Source organism: Hippichthys cyanospilos, chromosome 21 (assembly GCF_059441005.1).
Source record: "Hippichthys cyanospilos isolate Australia breed blue-spotted pipefish chromosome 21, RoL_Hcya_1.0, whole genome shotgun sequence".
NCBI classification, from domain to species: domain Eukaryota; kingdom Metazoa; phylum Chordata; class Actinopteri; order Syngnathiformes; family Syngnathidae; genus Hippichthys; species Hippichthys cyanospilos.
Genome location: NC_142389.1, coordinates 13,705,001 through 13,728,073, shown reverse-complemented (window position 1 = coordinate 13,728,073; position 23,073 = coordinate 13,705,001). Strand labels below are relative to the sequence as shown.

Sequence of the window (23,073 nt, the reverse complement as noted above, 5' to 3'; positions counted from 1 at the left end):
GTTTGGAAGGTAAGAGCAAATAAACACAAAATTGCTGAAATTGGCTGTCACTGTTGCAGTGCGAGTGACCTTGGATGAAGGCTGATGACGTGGTCTCGAATGAAGCCTTTACCTTTGCTGTAACCCTGGTGTCACATTACCAATAGTCTGTCTCTAATGGACATCATCTTCATTACCTCGAGACAATCTATCTGAAATGTCCTCATTGTTTGAACTGAAACACAATCATGCACACATTTACACAAACACACACATGTGGGGGTAAAAAGAGTATGCATCATTCAGTTTTGTAATCAGTGCTCAGTATGTTTGTCTCATGATCTGTAATGCATTAGCAGGCAACGGATTATGTTTCGGGGTGAAAGGATGCAGGCATTAAATTACAGAAGATCACACTAGCATGGAGTTCGGAGCATTTTCTGACAGCCACGCTCGCACAAATCTTTCACAGGTTGCACCACAAATAAATGACAACGCTACTGATTATAGGCGCATGCTCTAGGGGTATCAGCGGGACTTCTGGATTTAACAGCAGTGCCGGAATGAATTAATCATCAGTTTAGTCGTTCCGCAAGTCACCCGCTTGTTAAGAGCAACTAACAAGAGGCAATGTTTTACGCTCTGTAGACTATTTTGTCATGTTGTGGCCTTGTGTTGAAAGGAATATGTAAAGGTCCCAGAATGATTGCTGCAAAATTTACATTTGGAGATAGGAATAAAGAAAAAAAATACACACACACACACACACACACGCGCGCGCGCGCACACACACGCGCACACACACACACACACACAACAGATTTAATGCATATAGAATAAATCTATAAAGACAAACCATACTGTGGCGGAGAACATGGTGGAATCACTCTCATTCATTAACATGGGTACGTCGTGCTACGGCACGGCGCAACGCAACGTAGCGGAGCTAGGCGGACGTGGTTGAATCGTCCTGTAAAGTTGACGGTCGGCGGACTGTGGCGGAGCACTGCGGATGTTGTGGAATTGCTCTGTAAACTGTGCGCGAGCACAATTGCGCACTGTGAGATTTTTTTTTCTTTTTCACAAAGTGGCTTGTTGTGACTTGCCATGGTGACAAGTACAATATACATTACACTGTCATGTCTAAAACACTTATTTCTCAAGATATAAAAATAATAATAACAAACTTGTTGAAATGAGCAAAAATAATTGTGATTATTAGCAATGTTGCCAAATACAAGATGCGAGTTGTGTGCTAGTTGAGACTTCTAGCTGCCTGGTTTACTTGAATGCTTGCCCAGGTTCAAATAAAATAAATAAAATTTAAAAAATCCACAGGTCTATCATTGATTCAATAAACCGATACATTTTTTTCCATAGTAGTTCCAAAGCTCTTCAAACAAAAATACTTCAAAGAAAAGGCAAACATTATGGTAAAGAAACTGTGTTTTCTAATCTGTAATTATTCTCAATTGCCCCTGTGATGCAGGCCCCAAGGCTCTTAAAGGGCCAGTATTATGCACCTTTCTCTCGAGTTTAAAGGGGCAGTAGCATAAATGTCCATTGGGCAGTGAGCCAAAACAACTAACAGACAAATAACTTTCTAGCTCTTGGCCATTACTAAAACTGAAATTTAAAGTAACTCTGTTTTTGGGATCAAAACCAATAATAATTCCAAATGCTGTGAATTGGCTCCTACAAACATGTCAATCGTAGATGCATCCTTCTCCTGTATTGGTCCTGGGCGAGGCTTTTCACCTCAGCTATCCCTTCATAAATGATGGGATAAAACAAGTGCTCCCTGGATAACTTGTCACTGATCTTAAGAAGAGGTACTCATTGTAGGTCAACGTGCCAGAAAGTAGATGCAATAAAGAGGCTTAGTGAATTTAATTACGATGTCTATGCAAAGTAGGTGACACGAGTGGCATAATGATGCTGTGCTTTAGAACGCTTAGCTCTGGAATTGAGGTTTAATACAATGTTGATTTTCAATTTTATTATTTATTCAGTAACTCTTTAAAAAATATAAAAGAATATATCAAGTTTATTGGAAACTTCATGCAGTTAACAAAAATATCATGTTTCCAGCATACCAGTCTCAAGACTGCTTGTATATAGAACGCATGCTACGTTGCATGTTACATCAAGTAAAGCAATTACTTGTTGTGTTTGAAAAGATGTCTGTGATAACCAACTTTTACTCTGGCGATGAGCTGATGCAAATCCCTTGTATAGTTGAAGTCACTTTTGGCAGGTGAACTAAATTTCTCATATTACAGTTAAGGGTGCAGCTATATTATTCAATGACAATCAGGAAGGCTCTTTGTTATTTAATTACAGTATACTTTGTAACTACTGTGACAGCTGGTTTGCCAGTAGCTGTTACTTGATACAATTGGGGCCTTTGTCTGCTTATCACACTTTGACATAATCCCAATGAAGAAAAGTTGTCTCAATGCAAATGTTTTAGTTGAGGAATGTGGATAGTTTTATGGAGTTCATATTTGGGTGACTATTGTTTGCGTTTCTAAACAGAGCTGTACAGAGAAGAACGTTATTTGTCAAAAAGCATTGAATCAGAAGAATGAATATGAGTCACCCCTGGTTATATGGTGCACTAAATTATAAGGTCCACCTGGTTCTAAGGAGTATTGGGTTATAAAGGTCAAAAGAAACACCATCCTATAAGTCACACCGGGTTCTAAAACACATTGGGTTGTAGGATGCACTGGCTTATGAATGGCACCAAGTTATAGGAAAAACTGGGTTATAAAGCGCATCGGATTATAGGGCATATTGGGCTACAAGGAACATCCGGTTATAAGACAGACCCAGTTATATGGGTCATAAGGTGAACTGGTTACAAAACACATCTGGTTATAAGGCGCTCAAGATAACGGGCCACTTCATAAGCTGCACCGGGTTATATAGAGCAGACGGTTATAGGTCGTACGGGCTATAGCGCACAAAGGGTTAAAAACACACCTGGTTATAGGGTGCATGATTTATAAGGCACAACCAGTTATTGGATGCACTTGATTATGAGGTTGTGGTGTATTGATTAATAACCACATACGAATTGTAAAGTGTTCATTTAGACAATTTGGATTTGTATTATCCATTTCCATTTAGACTCACTGAAAAGTGTTGTAGCGCGCATGCACATTGAATGGATGGAGTTAAATGAAGTAAAAGTGAAAGTAAGCAATGTGCCATTGTCCCGGCTCTTCATTACACACATAACATACATAACAGAGGTGCACCTAGTTATAAGGCGCACTAGGTGATAAAACATATCAGGTAATAGGCTGAACCAACTTATGAAGGGAACTGATTTTAAGAGACACTGGGTTGTAAAACCCATCAGGTTCTGAGACAACTGATTGTTTGGCGCACCAGGTTGTAAGAGGTACTGGAGTATAAGGTGCTAGACACAATGGGTTGTAAAGCCTACCTACTTCATGGATTTCACATTTCGTGGGGGTTTTCATTCTCTATAAACAGCGAAAAACGAGGGATTACTGTAATACTTTTATCCAATAATTGAATAGCATATTATCAGGGGTGGCCAAGTTCGGTCCTCAAGAGCCACAATCCAGCCTGTTTTCATTGTGTCTCTTCAACTAACACACCTGATTCAAATGATTAGCTCATCAGCATGCTTTGCACAATCCTGATAACGACGCTGATTTGACTCAGGTGTGTTGGTTGAAGAGATACATTGAAAACAGTCTGGATTGTGGCTCTTGAGGACCGAACTTGGCCACCCCTGATATTAGTGATAAAAAAAGTAGTTCCAAGTGAAGTGTAAAAATATAATATCCCACAAGGACAAAATTTGCATTATTCACAAGAAAAACATTTCCCCTCTTGCGTTCCAAACTACATTCTAAGTGAAGTTTCACTTGGTCGAAGGACAGAAGGATTTAATTCCAATTTGAGGGTGACTTGATAGCGAATATTTGGTAGTGTATATGTATGGGATGGTTCAAAGACATGACTAATGCGCACAAGTGAAGATACTCCAACCTGTGTTATAACACATTAATGCGATTAAAATCCCCCTGTACTTGCTTTGACTGATCTAACGTGCAAGTGTTAGCCTTTTAGATAGTCCCCCTGAAAATGATGTGCTCTGGATAGAGACTGGACAAATGCTACCTGACTGCAGTGGTTAGAGCAAACCGGTCCTCTGATGGCCTGGTGTGACCTGGACTTGGTGCTAAGCCCTGTGGGGAATCCTTAGCGCATGTCTGGCCCTAATTAATGCCCCTCACTGCAGCGTCTTGTTGGAGTAGGAGATAGAAAGAGAGTCAGTAGAGAAGGAGCCCATTAAATATTGATTTTATTTGTATAAATACCCACAGCTTCAAGCCCAGCGTGACCCCTCTTGCTGGCTTTGCACTGTTCTGGCAGAAAAAAAGCAGAGGAGATTGCACGGATCTCCCGCAATGCGACATTATACTGAACCCTCCTTTCTCAGTGGAACCGTCACAAAGGCCACTCATTGTTCATGTAATTTATACCAATTATTGCCCAATATGTTCACAGCATAGAACGCTGATTTTTCGGGTGAGTTATCAGAAGTAGTTGGCACAAGCGCTCGCAGAGGCCGAGTAGACTTGCTGAAGTGTTACTCTCTGCTACTTTGACATGATGACCGACAGACAGAAGAATACAGAAGATAATTACTTTCCCCTCTTTCTCCACACTTGGCTGTCTCCGGATTGGCCACAGTCCAATTTGAGCCATCAGTCAAAAATGCAGTTCCCGTCTCTGTCTCTGTGATTTGGCCCAGATGAACTGCAGTCCTAATGGAGGCATGCAGATGATCAAGAATGTATTCATCATAAAAACAACCGGTGGCAGAGAAGTTGTATGAATCTGGGCTTCAGTTTCAGAAGGAAATGTTTATATATATATATATATATATATATATATATATATATACAGTAAATATATATATATATATATATATATATATATATATATACAGTATATATATATTATAAATATTTGAATTTTACACAAACTAGATTATGAAGATTAGATTAATTTCTTTCAAAGTATTAATTAATCAACTGATTAATTGTAATCAGTACTTTTTTTCTGAAAAAAAAAATTGGCATCAGTCTCACAAAAATCCATATTGGTTGGACTGAATGTGTACATACCTGAGTGTATTTATATATACAGTGGACCCCCGTGTTGCAGCGTCCCCGGCTTACGTTATTTTCATGTTACGACGTGGAATACGGAGTTTTTTTCGTCCCCTCTTTACTGCAGTTTACCAGCTCTGCGACAAAAACAACTGTTGTATTTGTGTTGTTTTGCTTCTATCTGCTGGCGTTTTTAGGTTATTGCACTTATTTACTATTGCGGTCAAACCGCTTCCATGCAATTCGTTACTACAATGCTGATCAGCTATTAGTTAGTGTCTCCTCACGGAGATGCTGGTCTGCTATTGGTTGGCCTCACTCGTTTCAAAATGGCGGAACGGTAAAGCTTTGTTCGATTGTGAATGGTTACAAAACCCTATGCCCTAGCGCTTAAAGCGGCAGGTAGAGTTCAAACAGCCTTGCGAAACAAGTTAGCTGAATTCTAATACGCTAAAAACACCAATATAAAACTAGAGCAGTTGAAGGATGGTGACCAAATGGATCTGACATGAAAAGAACGAAATGTAGAGAATAATTTTATTTTTCGTATATTTTGTAAAAAATATACTAAAAATAAAATTAAAATGAAGTTGACTCTTATAGTTATTATAACTAATATACAATGGATCCCCATGTTACAACATCCCTGATTTATATTATTTTCATGTTGCGACGTGGAATACATGGAGTTTTTTCATCCCCTCTTTATGACATTTTCCCGGTTATGCGACAAAAACAACTGTCATGCCAAGGGGCTTGACTGTATTTGTGTTGTTTTGTCTCTATCTGCTGGCGTTTTCAGGAAATTGCACTTATTTACTATTGCTGTCTAACTGCTTCCATGCAGCGCGCAACTACAATGCTGGTCTGTTATTGGCCGGCGTCTCCTCACGGAGATGGTGGTCTGCTATTGGTCAGCCTCACTTGTTAAAAATGGCGGAACAGTAAAGCTTTGTTCGATTGTGAGTGGTTACATAACCGTATTTATAGTGCATTTTACGTACTGCTTAATTCAAAGTTGAAAGGGTTAGTCATGGGTCCCAAGATTGCTAGTGATGTTAAAGAGAGAAGTAAGAAGATGATTTATATGGAAACAATGCTGGATATGACCCTTATTAGGGAATATGGGCATAACAAGCAAAACTTAAAGGTAAATAAATTCTTTCTATGATTATATATTGTTTATATTTGGAGAAAAGTAACAATATGTTTGGTAAAACAATCCAAAATCCGATTTCGTGCAGTTGTCTTGGACATGTAGTCCCTTGAATAGTCTTATTACAAATTGAGTTAGATTTTTAGGAACAATCATTGGTTCGCTTCTCCAAGTTCTTTCAAGTACATCTGTTTGAATCATTTGCAATGACATGATATGCAGCTTTTCCAGTTCCTTTGTAATGCAAATATTTCACTCAACAAGGGTAAACGTGACGGGTTTGTCAGATTAAAAAGCATTAATGTATGACTTTGTGTATGACATACATGCAGTATTTATTTTGATTTTAATGACACATTATGACTGCTCTTAAAGGAAAGAGAAGAAAGTATTCTCGTATATATAAATGCCAGGCCCTGTCAGATATATAAAACATACTCTATATGCAATAGCCAAGCTGATCAGTGTCCATGCAGTGTGGGCTTTGTCACAGCTGACCTATATTAGATGAAAGCAGCTGGATCAGTGGCCTGCAGGGACAGCAAAAGAGTTGTGTTCTAATTATCTCTGCAGCTAGCTAGCAACACATCTCTCACACTTGCACATGAGTACACACACAAACTCTGTCCGGCAAATCAATGGAAGCATCTGCCTCCGTCCGCACGCTTCATGAGGCATGCGTCTTATCAAAGTCCATTTGATGTAACGTGTTTAGCCTTTTGACCTCACCGGGCGGCAGTGCTGACATGACTTGATTTTCTTCTCTGTGCAACTTAACCGTACATCTTTTAAATCAGTTTAGGTGTGTGTGCATGTGTGTGTGCGTGTGTGTGTGTGTATTTAAGGGTTCGTGTTGCCATGGAAATGCAAGCCTCCACTTCTTACAAAGGGCGTGTGTCAGATAACTTGTGGCAGAGAAATGAAGAAAAATGAAAATGCCGAATGTAAAACTGAATATTAAAAATGTGAAATAAAATGCAATGAATAATTTTCGCAAATGTCATGGTCAATACCATGTGGCATCATGGGACAAATGCCATGCTTTGACCATTTAGTTTCCAAATATGATAAAACATACTTGCAAATATTTTCAAACGTACCTGAAGTCTAAATGCTAAAATCTTCTTTTTTTCATAATGCCATGGGGAAGTGACTTGCACATACCCCATGGAATTATGGGAAAAAATCCCAAACATCTTAAATATTAAAAACATAAAATTATGCATAATGTTTCTTTGGGGGTGGGGGGTATGTGCAACAGCAATAAAATTAGAGTTTTAATTTTTATGTTTATGTTTCAAGCATCTTCATGCACTTGGTTATTTTGTTCTGTTTTAGACTAAGCTGTAACTGGTATAAACACTGTAAAAAATAATGAACAGTTGTTGAAAGTTGATTTGAATGTTAAAAATGATACAGGTATACTTCTTGTTGGATATACCTATACTCTTAGGTATCCCTTATACATTTTTTTCTTGATAATAATCTTATTTTTAGTCAGCACGTCAAGTGGTGGGGGGGCGTGAAATGTTTTCACTTTTCTAGGGGGGCTTGACACAATATAAATGAGAAGCACTGCTATAGGCCAACTTGATTAAAAAGTGAAAACGACAGCATTTTTTTACTTGTGCATGCTCTACCTTAGGCATTATGGGAAAAGCTGTGACCCTACAAGTATATTCGAACACATTAGCAAGTTCCTTCAAATGTATTTATATTAAGTTCATTTCAATGCATTTAACAGTCAAAAATACTCCACATTGGCAGCTCCTTCCATACTATGTGCCAAGTCAGGATGTACACATTAAGAAAGTAACTGAATGCAGCAAACGCACAATTTACTCCCGCCATTTCCTTATTTACAGTAGGTCTATTCTTTCCATCGAAAATTTCGATGTTTCGAAATTTCATTTAGATTCTAAATGAAGTATACTCCACATAGACACAATATTTTCGCACTATTTTCTCTGATCATCCCTTGATTTTATTACACCTGGGTAGGTGCGCTACAGCTGTAGCCGGGCAGTCAAGGAGAGGGAGGGGTTTCATACCACAGTATAATATCAGGCATCACCAGGGGCCCATTTACAGGTCAGACTTACATAGGGAGTTGTACATTTATCATTACAGGGAGAGAACTGCTTATGTGCAGCATCCCTGATCTTTGTTTCCCCCTCTCTCTCTTTTTACAGCTGAGTGTGAGCAAAATATAAAGCTGGATGTTTCCTACCCCCAAAACATGGCGCACCATTTCTCGATGAGATTGTGGTAAGTAGCCTATATTCACTTGCACACAAGCGCTCAAGTGTCATTCCCACCCACTTCTGGTCATCACCTAGCATAAAAATCCCGCTTCTGCCTGGCATGTCCTTGAAATTCATCCCCCTGGAGGAGTGCGCGAGCAAGCCTGCTGAGACCTCTCAAAAGATTAGCCTGCAGTCATTGAAGTTGTGTCGCCTAAAGTGTATGCTACTCACATCCCTCAGCTTTTAGGTGTGAAGCTGGGTTGTCGTTTTTTCTATTCTGAAACTGGCCATACGTTGCTTTGTCCAGGTCAGCGGTCACATAAGCATTATTCTTTCCCATGGGGCTGGATTTGCATGGTGAACGGCCACAGCTGATGGAGAAAAGAGAGAAGCATGTCTGACAAGTTGGAGCTGGCACAGTAGTAAATTGAAAAATAGCAGGCGGGGCCAACAGGCCCGAGGTTGTATCGCTATACTTAGCTGTAAGTCTCCTCCTTTTTCCTCACACGTCTCCCTTCACAATCTTGGCTTGATTTTTTTTTTTTTTTCTATGATGTCAGAACATGGAAATCTGGTGTCTGGAAGCACACTGGATCCATCACCTCATGTGGAAGTGAATTATTTCATGTGTCCAGCGCTGATTTAACCGTCCACCCTTTATAAGTACATAATGGGTTGTATCCCGCAACAGAGATTTGAAACATACTTTAAGCACCTATCCCAGTCAGAGGCGAGTGCTGGCGAGGGTAGTAGTGGCTGTTTTGATCTTGTCAGGGATCGTCAAATATCGCGAAAACCAAGCATTTGCCTGGCGTTCACCTGTATTGCTCTTCTCATAAGAAAATTTTGATCATCTTCAACTGATATCTTTAAAACATTTGGCGCAGGTTTAGCAACATTCAACCAACCCTGTCGAGGTCAAAAGTGACTTCTTCTCCAAAGTTAATTCCTCAGTGGGATTGAGGGTTTAACATATTACGGCTGAGAGATTTTAGAAAAAAAATTGTAATTGCAGTTTTTGTGACAGATATTATTATATATCCAACTTGCGATTTTCTTCAAATCAAGCTTCAGTCATCAAAGATAATATAAAATACAAAAGTTAATTAATTTTGAGACTGCAAAAGAAATTATTTCGGGGGGTTTTGGGGACAACGTGACAGATACACGATGTTTTTGTTTGTTTGTTTGTTTTTTAACCAGTTCAGAGTTGGTTCGCGTGACCTGTCCATCAGTCACACCACTTAGCCTCGACAACATCAAAATCTAATTTTCTGAGATTTTCTGTGATTTTCAGTCCCAAAACGATAAATCGTTCAGTCCCCTTACTCAAAACTGTTTAGAGGCCCTATGGAGGCCCCATGCAGCAGTGCTGTTGAAAATTGTGGTTGGATAGAGAAGCAATCACCATCAAAACAAGGGACTTCAACAAGCTGTTATTAATCCACAATGGTTCATATTTGCATGTTCTTTTCACATGTATTTAATCGTTTCTAATGTATAGCTATCCCACGAGCTTGCAATTATTTATTTAATTGGAATTTAGCTCTGCAACTGCATTTCTCAGTTTTAACCTGTAATTTTTGTTATAGTGAAACAAACACTGGCTGCTGGAGAGAGGTAAAATGTGTTAACTGACAGCTCCTTTTTCATAAACTAGATTTTGTTATGAGTGTAGAAAATACTTTTTTTTTCCTTTTTTGGGGAAAGACCACATTTTGTGATGTCCCATTGTGATTGAGTATGAACACTTGCCAAGCCAATCAGGGCAAATATTCCTGAGGTAATTTTTAAAATCTTTATCCCATATTACCCTGTGCCAGAGCAATTACACGCTTTCCCTAATTACTGAGTCAAAAAAAAAACATTAGTCAAACTGCTGTTATTGTTGTTATGCCATCTGGAAGTTCGAATGCTTCAAATACTTTTGAATGATTTTATAATTGGAAAATTTGTAAGTGAAAAAAAAACAAACAAAAAAACGCATGTAATAGAGCATTTGTGACTTACAGCATGCGATTTCTGGGAAAAAAGACTTGAAACTGCAGGATTAGAAGCATCCCATTGGGAAGCACCTCAGTATGTTGATTGTCAAACACTACAATTTTGATGAAGCAGGCTAAAGTCAGCCAGCAGATAAACCAGTTATCAATTGTGTTTCCTTTGTTCAGTGCAGTTATCAGTTGTAGATAAGAAAAATTGTCTGGAAATTGTTTTTTCCCGCTGCTGCCATTCTGCATGTGTTCATTTTCCACAGTACATAGTCCCAATGTGGTTTATTTTTCAAAAGATAGGTAAGGGTCAGGTCAGTGTTGTCTTGGGAGGTTTAAATTGAAAATGTCTTATTGTCACTTTCTGTTTACGTATATAAACAATAAATCTATTGTTGTCAAATGTTGTTACAGTAGACAGATAGCAAAAAGGTCAATGTGATGAAAATTGTGATGTATATGAGGTCAGTACAGTTATTCTGTATTCTCATTTGTTTTTCCGATATCCTACAGCAAATTCAAATGGAATACTGTATATATATATTTTTGTTCCACTAAATTAAACTGTGCTTAGGAGCATACTAAGCTTCCTCCTCTGCCAAAACCTAGGAAATTCTAGTTTGTAAGATAAATTTGCCTGCTGAAACAGGACATTTTTGTTCAAATTGTAAAAGTGATCAGTACTATGTCAGGATTTGGACATCAAAGCATGTCGTCATTTATGTCCTTTCACACCAGCCACCCAATAAGTAGCGTTCGGTCACTGCTAGCTACGGCTTATTTATGCTAGAAGCAGCTGTAATGGAGCTCCAGCCCATCAGTGTAGTTAAGTCATTTGTTAGCGCCCTGAATTGTTGATTCAGTGTGATTCCAGAACAACATTGTGTTGTTTGTACCAGAAGTCAGGAGCGACAGTTGCATTCGGAATACTAGTCAAGCCAAGCTGTTATACCAAGACACGGAGCCAGGGAACTTCAAAGTAAAAGCGCAAACTATTACCGTGATTGGCTTGATGTTTATTCGAACGTTTACACTAATAAGTGAGTGCCTTAAGCGCTGTTTTTTTTTTTTTTTTAAAGAGATACTCGAATTATTCAAAGACTTGTTTCACCCCTATTCTCAACAAAAAATGTTTCCTCGTTCACCCTCTACTTTCCACTACTATATCTGTCTCCTAATCCATTCAGCACTTTAAAGGGAGAAGGTATTGATTTTTAGTTTCTAAGTAAGAAAGGAGGCACTGTCTAGAGAATAGTAAAACAACTCGAAGAAACTAACCCTTCAGGAGCTATTGGGGAATCAAAATCTTGCTCAAGAGCACTTCTGCAATAGGGTATGGATCATCCTTTACATATCACTGGCTTTGAGCCAAACCTTTACCCGTAAATTAGTCACTTTTTAGAATTTTTATGGTTCCGCAGACATCACCAATCTTAAATTAATGCTTTTTAATGTTGTGACAGTACCTGTTTATTCTTCTTTTTTAATTAAGAGCTAATTAATTGGAACATGAGGCAACTACCGTAATTTCCGGACTATAAAGCGCACCTGATTATAAGCCGCAACCCACTACATTTGAGAGGAAAACCGATTTTGTACATACACAAGCCGCACCTGCATACAAACCGCATGTGCCCACATTAAAACATGTAAACATATTTACAAAGAAAGACGGTACACAGATAGTTTTCAAAGTTTTAATAATATAACTTAACAATAATAATATAAGTTTCTTCCCAAACGGTGCCTGTGACAGGACAGTAAAGTAGCAACATGGTAACAACACGCTAGCGGCATGGTAGCAACACGCTAGCGGCATGGTAGCAACACGATAGTAACACAGTATAACAGGTCTGGTAAAACAGGTCTGGTAAAAGAACATACTGGTAAAAATCACGGCAAGCCGTCTTCATCTTCCTCCTTTGAACTGAAGCCTGTGACAGGGCAGTAAAACGGTAGCAACATGGTAGCAACACGCTAACAGCATGGTAGCAACACGCTAGTAACACAGTATAACATGTCTGGTAAAACAGGTCTGGTAAAAGAACATACTGGTAAAAATCACGGTAAGCAGTCTTCATCTTCCTCCTTTGAACTGAAGCCATCAAAGTCATCTTCCTCAGTGTCGGAATGAAACTGTTATATAGACGTCGTCACACACTCCCTCAGCCTCTCCTTCGTCGTCACTGTGCCCTCCTCTCCAACACGCAGCAGACCGGCTTTTCGGAAGCCGTTGGTGATGGTGATTTTTTTTTACGCTCCCCCACGCTGTCAGGATCCACTTGTGAAAAAGTTGCCTTTCGCATGCGGCCAGTTTTAGTGAAAGATTTCTCGCCGCTGGTCATCCAATTCTCCCATTCAACACGGAGCGCCACTTTAAATGCACGATTCACACTAATGTCAAGCGGCTGCAAATACTTCGTTGTGCCCCCAGGAATCACAGCTGGAATGGAGTTTGTCCTGCGTCATATGCCTTTCTTTTTGCATTTTCCATGATGAGGGTATGTTCACGCTAATTTAATTTATGCACAAGACAGGAAGTTGCAGTCTTCCTCGACGCATATATTCCATCGGTCTTAATCTTACCTTTTCTACTCGAGCGCCCCTAGCGGCCTTTAGAAAAATTACATAAATTGGCCGCATCACTGAATAAGCCGCAGGGTTGAAAGCTTTGGAAAAAAGTAGCGGCTTATAGTCCGGAATTTACGGTATATATTATATATATATATATATATATATATATATATATATATATATATATATATATATATATATATATATATATATATATATATATATATATATATATATATACACCGACTATCAACTGGTACCGGGCTGCGTGGGCTGCACCCGAATTAATGTTTTGGAGATGATTTAGTTTAATGGTACGCGCACACCGAATGCAAACGAGGCGAAAAAGCAGAGCTTTTGTCTTGTAGTCAATGGAGTTCGCGTGACTGGGCGCGAATGGACGTCGGGCAACGCAATGGACGCGAATGGAGTGACGCGAATGGCCCCGCAAAGTGAGAGAAGTGAAATTTCGTGTTGCGCTTGAAGTTAATTTTTTTAAAAATGTTTCCGCGTTTTGCGTTGCCACAGCCAATCAACTTCGGGAACATTCAACGGCTCACACCGGGGGCATAATGACAACCGCTTTGCGGTCACCGGGAGCGATCCAACACGGCCAGCTGAGCTTTCAATACAAAACAGAGCCAAGCAAGAGCACTCACCTGGCTTGTAGAAAGGCGGAAGCGAGAACTTGGGACAACTGGTATGTTCAGCGTTTGCTTCACTTAACAGCAGTTGAACCATAGTTACTGTGCTAAGCTAACGATAGCGCAACATTGTCAGCACAATATTTATCACGGTCTCGGCCACTTGATTGCGACATTGAAAGTTTTATTTTTTGGTGGCGAGTATTGCCGCAAAGAATAAAGGTGTTGTCGGTGAAAATATTGGCTCTGTCACATCCCAGAAAAGTGAAAGTTCTCAGCAATGCTCTTCTTTCCGGATCTACCATGAAATGGACAAAAAGTACAACAGAGACAGAAAGCCCCGCGATCCGGCGAATGATTCGGCATTCGGTGTGCACGTAGAATAACAGTTCATACGTTTGTGACGTGGTGAGCAGCCCCCCCCCCCCCCCCCCCCCGACCCCCCACCCCCCCGCCGGTCCGCAATATAAATCATTATCATTCTGAGGCGTAGTGAGAAGGATGATGTTGTTTTTAGAGTAGCCAGTACAACCCCCTCCCTCTCCCCGGTCCGCAATATAAATCTAAGGCGTTGACCGGTCCGCGGTGATCAAAAGGTTGGGGTCCACTGTTCATACACATACACACTGTGGACCCTTGCTTAAGATTTCCCTAGTTTGCGTTTCTTTTCAACCTTATGATGTTGACTGCAGCGTCTTTTTGTCCCCTCTTTGCGAAAAAAATTTTTCACGTTAAGACAAAAACTCCTCCTCAAACATGGTGGACAGTATGCATGCGTGACTTTGCGAGTCTCTCCGCGCTTGTACGTCTATATACGCGTCACCGCTTAAGTCACTAGAATGCGTGTCTGCTATTGGTCAGCGTCACGACTCCCTAAAACACTGGTCTGCTATTGGTCAGCGTCACGGAAGCACTAAGATGCTGGTCTGCTATTGGTCAGTGTCACGGTTTCCAAAATGGCAGAACGTTGAAGCTTTATTCGCCTGTGAGTGCTCACAAAAACGTAGTTATAGTGCATTTTAGTGCTGGATTCAAAATTGAACTGGTTAGCCATGGGTCCCAAGATTGCTAGTGATGTTAAAGACGAAAAGTAAGATGATTTAATTGGAAACGAAGCTTTAAAAACCACATCACAAATGTATGGATGGGGCTGTCGCTGTTGTACTTTTTGTCCATTTTTTATTTTTTTTTTTTAATCGCGCGAGGAGAGGGGAGGGGAGTGGACAGAGCTTGCTGTGCACTTTACGGTAGATCCGGAAGGAAGAGCATTGCTGAGAACTTTTACTTTTCTGGGATGTGACAGAGCCAATATTTTCACCGACAGCACCTTTATTCTTTGCGGCAATACTCGCCTGCAAAAAAATAAAACTTTCAGTGTCGCAATCGAGTGGCCGAGACCATGCTAAATATTGTGCTGACAATGCTGCGCTATCGTTAGCTTAGCACAGTAACTACTGTTCAACAGCTGTTAAGTGAAGCAAACGTTGCACATACCAGTTGTCCCAAGTTCTAGCTTCTGCCTTTCGACAAGCCAGGTGAGTGGTCTTGCTTGGCTCTGTTTCGTATTGAAAGCTCAGCTGGCCGTGTTGGATCGCTGTACTGTCAGTGCTGCGCTATCGTTAGCTTAGCACAGTAAGTACGGTTCAACAGCTGTTAAAAAAGGAAGCAAACGCTGCACATATCAGTTGTCCCAATTTCTCCCTTCCGCCTTTCTACAAGCCAGATGAGTGGTCTTGCTTGGCTCTGTTTCGTATTGAAAGCTCAGCTGGCCGTGTTGGATCGCTCCCGGCGACCGCAAAGTGGCCGCCATGATTCATTCCTGCCCCTTGCGTGAGCCATTGAATGTTCCCAAAGTTGATTGGCTGTGGCGACTCGAAACGTGGAAAAAGTACATAAAAAATTACTTCACGCAAAAGGCGAAATTTCGCTTCTCGTGGCCGTGCGCAGCCATTTGCGTAGCTCCATTCGCTTCCATCGCGTCGCCCGACGTGCCTTCGCGCCCAATCACGTGAACGCCATTAACTAAATCATCTCCAAAACATTATTTCGGGTGCAGCCCACGCGGCCTGGTACCAGTTGACCGGGGGTTGGGGACCACTGCTCTATTGAGCACACCAGGATTTAAAAGGATAGATCCTATGAATGAAAAAAATAGAGAAAAACTGTTTTAAACTGTGTTTATAACTGCATTGTTTTGCACAAAAACCCATATGCAGTGGGCTGTTGGCTCACGAGATTAATCTGTTCCCCGGTTGGGATCATTCGTCTTGTGGCGGGCAATCCTAACCTGTTAAATAGCAATACTAGCATAATACCCCAGGTAAATACATGAAAAATGTATATACATATTAAAAATTGGTATCAAAAAAGTATAGTAAGTGCTACTTATATATAATATACATGCATATATTATAATTTTGTGCAGCTCTGCTAGCGCAAGTATTCGCTCGGCTGTACTAGGCTAAGCATGGCTTCCACCGCATCAGTCACTTGCAATACCTGCATTATTCTCACGGAGAGGGTTTCTCTCCTAGAGGGCCATATCCGTCAGTTACAGCAGAGTAGTTTGATAATCGTAGATCAGAAAGACACATCTGATAGTGACAGTGCGGGCCGTAGCCCTCCCGCATTGCTGCTAGCGTCAGCTAGTGCAGGTCGTGGCATACCCGCTAGTCCGGCTAGCATTAGCCCTAAGAAAGCTGCTAGCCGCGGTGAGCCTGTTCAGACGCATAATCGCTTTAGCCCCCTTGCTAGGCACACTCCATCTCAGGCTATTGGCTCCCGCACATTAGTTATAGGGGACTCCATCACCCATAACATTAAGCTTAAAACGCCAGCCACCGTAATGTTTATTCCTGGGGCCAGAGCACCCGACATAGAAGCTAATCTTAGGGAGCTGACACGCAAGAGGCGTAGGCACCAGCTTAGTGCAAAAAAACACTAGTTACTCGAACATAGTGATACATGTTGGATCGAACGATACTAGAATGAGGCAGTCTGAGATTACAAAGAAGAACATAGCTAGTACTTGTAATCTCGCTAGAAAGATGAGTCGGCATTGAGTTATTGTCTCTGGCCCTCTGCCTGCAAGAGGCAATGATGAGATGTTTAGCAGAGTATTCTCGCTTAATCGGTGGATGGCTAGTTTCTTTCGAGAGCAGGGTTTCCAGTTTGTAGCTAAATGGCCCCCTTTCTGGGGCCGGTCTGACCTGCTAAAGATGGATAACTTTCACCCTAACTGGGAAGGCGCCATCACTCTTTCTAGAAACATAGATTACGGTTTGAGCCTTCCATGACTTCTCACATTAGAGCATATCGGGTCGCAGGCGAGTAGCCAGCCTGCTAGAATGGGTGTGTAGTCGTTAAGCCTAGATTTAACCGGCACTAGGCTGGACTGCTACAAAACACATGGTCTACTTAGTCTAGGTCATTGCAATCCACACACTGTTTCAATACCTAATGCTGAATCCCCTAGTGATAAAATTTCTGCTCAGGTGGTGTTGATTATGGAAAGTAGCCGTGCCTCCTTAACCGGTCGGATTAGTGACATAGTACCTAGGCGGAACATTAATATTAATATGTGTGCTATAGCCGTGAACAATCGAATTCCTACATTACTAACAAGGTGTTAATTACTTAAAATACAAACCAAGCCCCAGCCATCAAAATCTTGTTAGTATTGGTAATACCAACATGAAGACTCAGACTAGTTCAGGAAAAGTTTCCCAGTTCGCCTCAAAAGCCCTTTTTGTAAATGATCTTATTACAGATCACAATCCTAAAGTGCTTCGTCTCTGCGAAACTTGATTAAAACCAAATGAATTTTTATCATTAAATGAGGCCTCAACCCCAAACTTTGTGGGCTCACATGTTGCCTAGCCTTGTAAAAAAAGGGGGAGGTGTTGCCCCAATTTCAGAATCTGATCTTAATCTTAGCATGAGCACTAATCACACCTTCAAGACATTTAAGGCTCTCGTTTTGCGATCGAGCTCCTCACTACCGTTCTATGTGGTAGTTATTTACCGTCCTCCCGGTCCATACTCTGGATTCTTAGGTGAATTCCCTGAACTTATGGCTGATTTAATAACTCATGCAGATAATATATTAGTTATTGGTGACTGCAATATTCAAATGAACTCCCCATTGGAGCCACTTACTGTAGCATTTCAAGCAATAATCGATGCATTTGGTTTTACACGAATAAAAGAAGCCACAACACACCGGAATGGTAATAGCTTAGATTTAGTGTTAACCCGTGGCTTAAGTACCTAGAATGTCACAATTTTGCTGTATACTAACGCTATGTCTGATCATTATCTTATAACATATGAAGTCCTAGCTCAATGTGTTCTTATTGACCACAACCAAGGCTTTAAGAGCCGTGAACTACTGACTTTCGCAACAGCTGCCTTTCTGTCTTTCATTGGTTCACTCGATAAGCTCACAAACGATTTTAATATGGTTCTTTTAAATTCCCTAAACTCTCTAGCGCCGTTGAAACTTAAAACTCGTCCGAAGCGGCACACTGCGTGGTTTACGAATGAAACGCGCACATTTGAATTGTTAAGTAGACAACTGGAGCGTAAATGGCGACCATTTTAACTCAAGGTTTTCCGTCAGGCCTGGTGCGATAGCTTGCTGAAATATAAAAAGGCCCTTAGGTTAGCAAAAACAAATTACTTTTCCAAAATGATTGGTCTTAATAAAAACAACCAAAATTATTTATTTGATGGATAGCCATGGATTCCAACATCTCATCAATATTATTATAGCCTGACCTTAGTGCCGCATTTGACACTATTGATCATCATATTCTTATAGAACGTCTTAAATCATGTGTTGGTATCTCGGGATCAGCACTTCCTTGGTTCAGATCTTATATCCTGGGAAGGAGGCATAGTGTCTCTTATGGCAATGCAATCTCTAAATCTTTCTCCGGGTGTCCCGCAGGGGTCAGTACTTGGTCCCTTACTGTTCTACATCCACATGATTCCTCTTGGCGATATTATACGTAAACATGCTATTAGTTTTCATTGCTATGCTGATGATACCCAACTGTACCATTTTTCATGCGCACGCCAGTACTATGGAATGCCCTACATGGAAGTTTGTGCAGCCACCTCAGTAGAAATCTTTAAATCCCGACTAAAAACACATTTATACTCAAAAGCAGTTAGTTAATGGGCCTGTCTTCAATTTTTTTTTCCTGCCCCCTTCTCCCTGCTTGGAGAGGGGACTAGCTAGATGGTGAAGGTTGACTTGACCGTCCCCATTTGGCCCTGTGTTGATCGATCTTCACGGGTTAAGAGATTGACCATCCGTGGTCCACTTGCTTGGACTGTGGGAAGGTTCCTGCCCTATGGCTTTGCCTGCTGTCAAGTCATCATTGCACTATATAGCACAATATGTTTTCTGTAATCTATATTGTTTATACCTGTATTTGTCTGTAATGTGTATCTATTTGTCTGTATTTGGTACATGCAGCAACAACTTCAACCTGTGGGCCTGGAAGGGGGCTCCTCCCACCTGTGGTCCCTTCTGAAGGTTTCTGATTTTTCCCAAATCGGAGTCTTTGAGTTTTTCCTTCCCTCTCTGGAAGCTTTGACAGGGGATGCTGTTTTGTACCTTACACCGAAAAGATGTCTCTGTATGACTTTTTTTTTCTAAAGAAGTCTCGACATGACCTCTCTTCATCTGTGAAGCCCTTTGAGGCTTTGGTGATTTAGGGCTATACAAATAAAATTTGATTGATACAATTAAATAACATCATAAATAAAAAATATATAAAGGATTTATTTACCTTTGAGTGACGCTTGTTATGGCCATATTCCTTTGAAAGGGTAGCCTTGGCTAGGCTAGCCAAGCTTTCTTCTTACTTCTTGATTATCTCCAGCTTTGTTTCCATACAAATCATCTTCTTATCTCTTTAACATCACTAGCAATCTCGGGACTCATGGATACCCAATTCAAGTTTGAATTAAGCACTAAAATGCATAATAAATATGACATTGAAAGCACGCTCACACGAAATCAAGTCTTTAGGTAGCCATCTTTGTGGCCCTGTGCACCAACCAATAGCAGACCAGCATCTTCGTGACCCCATCACGCTGACCAATAGTAGACTAGTATCTGAGGGAGTAGAAACGCAGGCCAATAGCAGAACAGCATTGTTGTGACGCTTTGCAGCAGAGGCAGTTTGACGCCAACAGAAAATATGAGCAATTAATTAAAAACACCTCAGGAGGGAGGCAAAACAACAAACACAACCAACTCGATAGGTCATGACAGTTGTTGATGTTAATCGTAAAGCAGGATAAATGCCCTGAAGAGGGGACGAAAAAACGGAACATAACGTGAAAAAAACCTAAGCGAGGGTAGGCCATAACCCAGGGTAGTCCACTCTATCTATCTATCTATCTATCTATCTATCTATCTATCTATCTATCTATCTATCTATCTATCTATCTATCTATCTATCTATCTATCTATCTATCTATCTATCTATCTTATATATACAGTGGGCCCCCGGTTTACGAACTCCCTCTTATATGAACATTTCATCTTACGAACGTGAACCGCGGCGTTTTTTTGTCCCCCCCTTACGCACAAACCTTTCGTCTTACGAACAATCCACATGCCTCAGCATGGCAGTCAAAGTGTCCGTGCTATTTTTTTTTCGCTTTGCTGCGTCAATAAAATCAACTGTTCCAGCATGTCATGGTAATGCTGATATGCTGTTGCTCTTACAATGTCACAGTCACTCTCTCAGTCACGGCGTCAGTCGATTAAGTTCACAGTCCCAGTCTCAGTCACGGAGATCCGGATATGCTATTGGCCGGCGTCACATCAATCACAGAAATGCCGATATGCTATTGGCCGAACACCTTCATCTAGCTTGATGGCACAGCTGGTCGGGATGGAAGGAAGGAGAGAAAATGAGTGAAAAACGGAAGGAAGGAATGTTGTGAAGACTTTGCAAACTATCTGTTAGACATGACTTCTAAAATTGCTAGTGGCGGTAAAGGAAGAAGTAAGAGGATGATGACAATAGAAACGAAGCAGGAGATAATAAAAAAAAATATGAAGGAGGCACACGCATAGTTAACCTTGGCGTAACAGCTCGGCAATCTTCTAAGGGCAAGACTTTCCTTGCCAGGAGACGGACCTCGCTCGACAACAAAATGGAGAGGCTTCTTCTATTATGGATTAAAGAGAAGGAAATCGCCGGTGATATGTTCTAGTTTGAGAAAAGTTCTCGTTTAAGAAAATAAATAAATAAATTCTGCGGGTTGGTCTCTGCTCCCCTCCGCCTCCACCCAGCTCAAGTCATGTCGCCCCAAAAGTAAATGTCATTTTTCCTTTGTATATTTATGTTATTTAATTTAACTGTACAGTAGATTGTTACTAATTTTTAATATGTGTATAAAGTCGTGATGTTTTTACCTAAGGTTTTTGCACGTGTTGCACGCATTCACTAATTAACATAGGTTTGGATTGCCCGTCATACGATCAATTCGAGTTACGAGCGTAGCCGCTGAACGGATTAAGTTCGTAACACGGGGGCCCACTATATATATATATATATATATATATATATATATATACATATATATATATATATATATATATATATATATATACAAAAGGTATAGTTTGACAGCTCATCCCATGACCACACAAAAATCTGCTCTTCAGTTTGCAAGTAAAAATTCTTTTCTGTAAACACCAGTAATCCTTCTCTCGAACTGTCCATCTTTTCTGTGTAATTCATTCTCATAGCCCTCTTTTGCTACCCTATGATGATTTATGGATATCCTTTATCAGTGTTGAAGTGAGAGCTCATCTTTTAGCAACGACTCAAGCCCCGTAACATTGAGTGGGTGTGTAACAAAAAGAGGAGTGGAGGGGAAAAGACTTTCTCGGCCTTCATGTGCTTTAATCAAAGCCATCCATCACGTGTGGATAATTAGACAGCAGCACGGATCTTGTGGCCACGTCCCATCACTTACAGCCAACATACACTTTTCTGTCTTTTCAGATAGAGACAGAAAAACTTCACAAGACAGGTCAAATCTCTCATTCCGTTTCCATAGTGACGCCAACCAGTAATAGCAAGTTGGTCACTAGGCCAATTGAGAGAGATTAACAAAGCTGATCCAAGAGCTTTGCTTGCTTAAAAATCACTGCGACAAACAGCACATTTAAAAGAAGCCTTATTAGAGATCATTTCCTACTCATTTCCTTCACTTTTTCATTTTCATATACCCTCAAATCATCTTTCCCTATTGAAAAGAATGGAAATGCAATTAATGTATTCAGGCCTCACCCTAAAAATATGAAAAATAGCAGAGTGCAATAAATAGTTTGCAAATACATTATAACGTATTTGCCATTACATTTGAATGTTTTCAAATATGTTTCAACAAGTATACTTGCAAGTATGTTTGAATGTTTGTGAAAATATGTTCAACATGCACAAGTCAATACCCGGGCAGCCATGGCTCAGGTGGTAGAGAGGGTCGTCCAGTAGCCGAAGTGTCGGCTCCTCGATCCCCGCTCTGTCAGAGTCACGGCAAGAGTCTTCGGCAAGACACTTCACCCACCTTGCCTCCTGTGGTTGGTCGGAGGGGCCATATGGCGCAGTATGGCAGCCTCACCTGTGTCGGTCTGCCCCAGGGCAGCTGTGGCTATGCAACGTAGTTTACCACCACTGGTCTAACTGTGTGATAGTGCTGTGGTTTGTAAAGAGCCTTGGTTTTCATGAAAGGCAACATATAAATGTAACCATTATATTATTTTTTTTATTAATACCCATGACATTATAGGGGAAAATTCTGTTATTAGTAATTGGCCTACAAGTGTGCTCCAATATACTTTCAAATGTGTTTGCAAGAATGTTTGAATGTGTTAGGCATTACATTACAATTTACGCAATTGCATGTAGTATTTACTTGAGCATGCGCAAGTCATTACCCTGTGGCATGCTGTTTTAGCATTTAGCCCACAAGTACAAGTATTGTTTGATTGTATTTGCAAATAAAATGAAATAGCTAGAGTGTTTGATTGTACTTTTGAGTGCATAAAAATAGCATTTTTTTCACTGCAGTATGCACAAGTACATACCTGTGACGTGACAAGAAATGCAGTTTTTAGCTTGAAGCCTACAAGTACATTCAAAGATATTTAGAAATATGCTCAAACAATGCAATGCAATTACATCAATATGAATGTGCAAATAAATTAAAATGTACATATTTGCAAATAGCATGTTTTTTTTCTTGACGTGAGCATGTAGAAGTTAATACCTCTGACAGTATGGG

The 23,073-nt window shown here is 40.5% G+C and overlaps 1 protein-coding gene and 1 pseudogene across 4 annotated transcripts in view; both read left to right on the top strand.

The window, feature by feature from the left end:
- Positions 1-23,073, top strand: part of dlgap3 (discs, large (Drosophila) homolog-associated protein 3) — a 162,118-nt gene that overhangs the window by 66,768 nt on the left and 72,277 nt on the right. For all 4 annotated transcript variants that reach the window (XM_088404313.1, XM_088404312.1, XM_088404310.1 and 1 more), the window contains one exon: positions 8,490-8,565. The gene's annotated coding sequence lies outside the window, so the exon portion shown is untranslated. The remainder of the gene's footprint in view (positions 1-8,489; positions 8,566-23,073) is intronic.
- On the top strand, positions 17,690-18,916 carry LOC148406679 (uncharacterized; annotated as a pseudogene).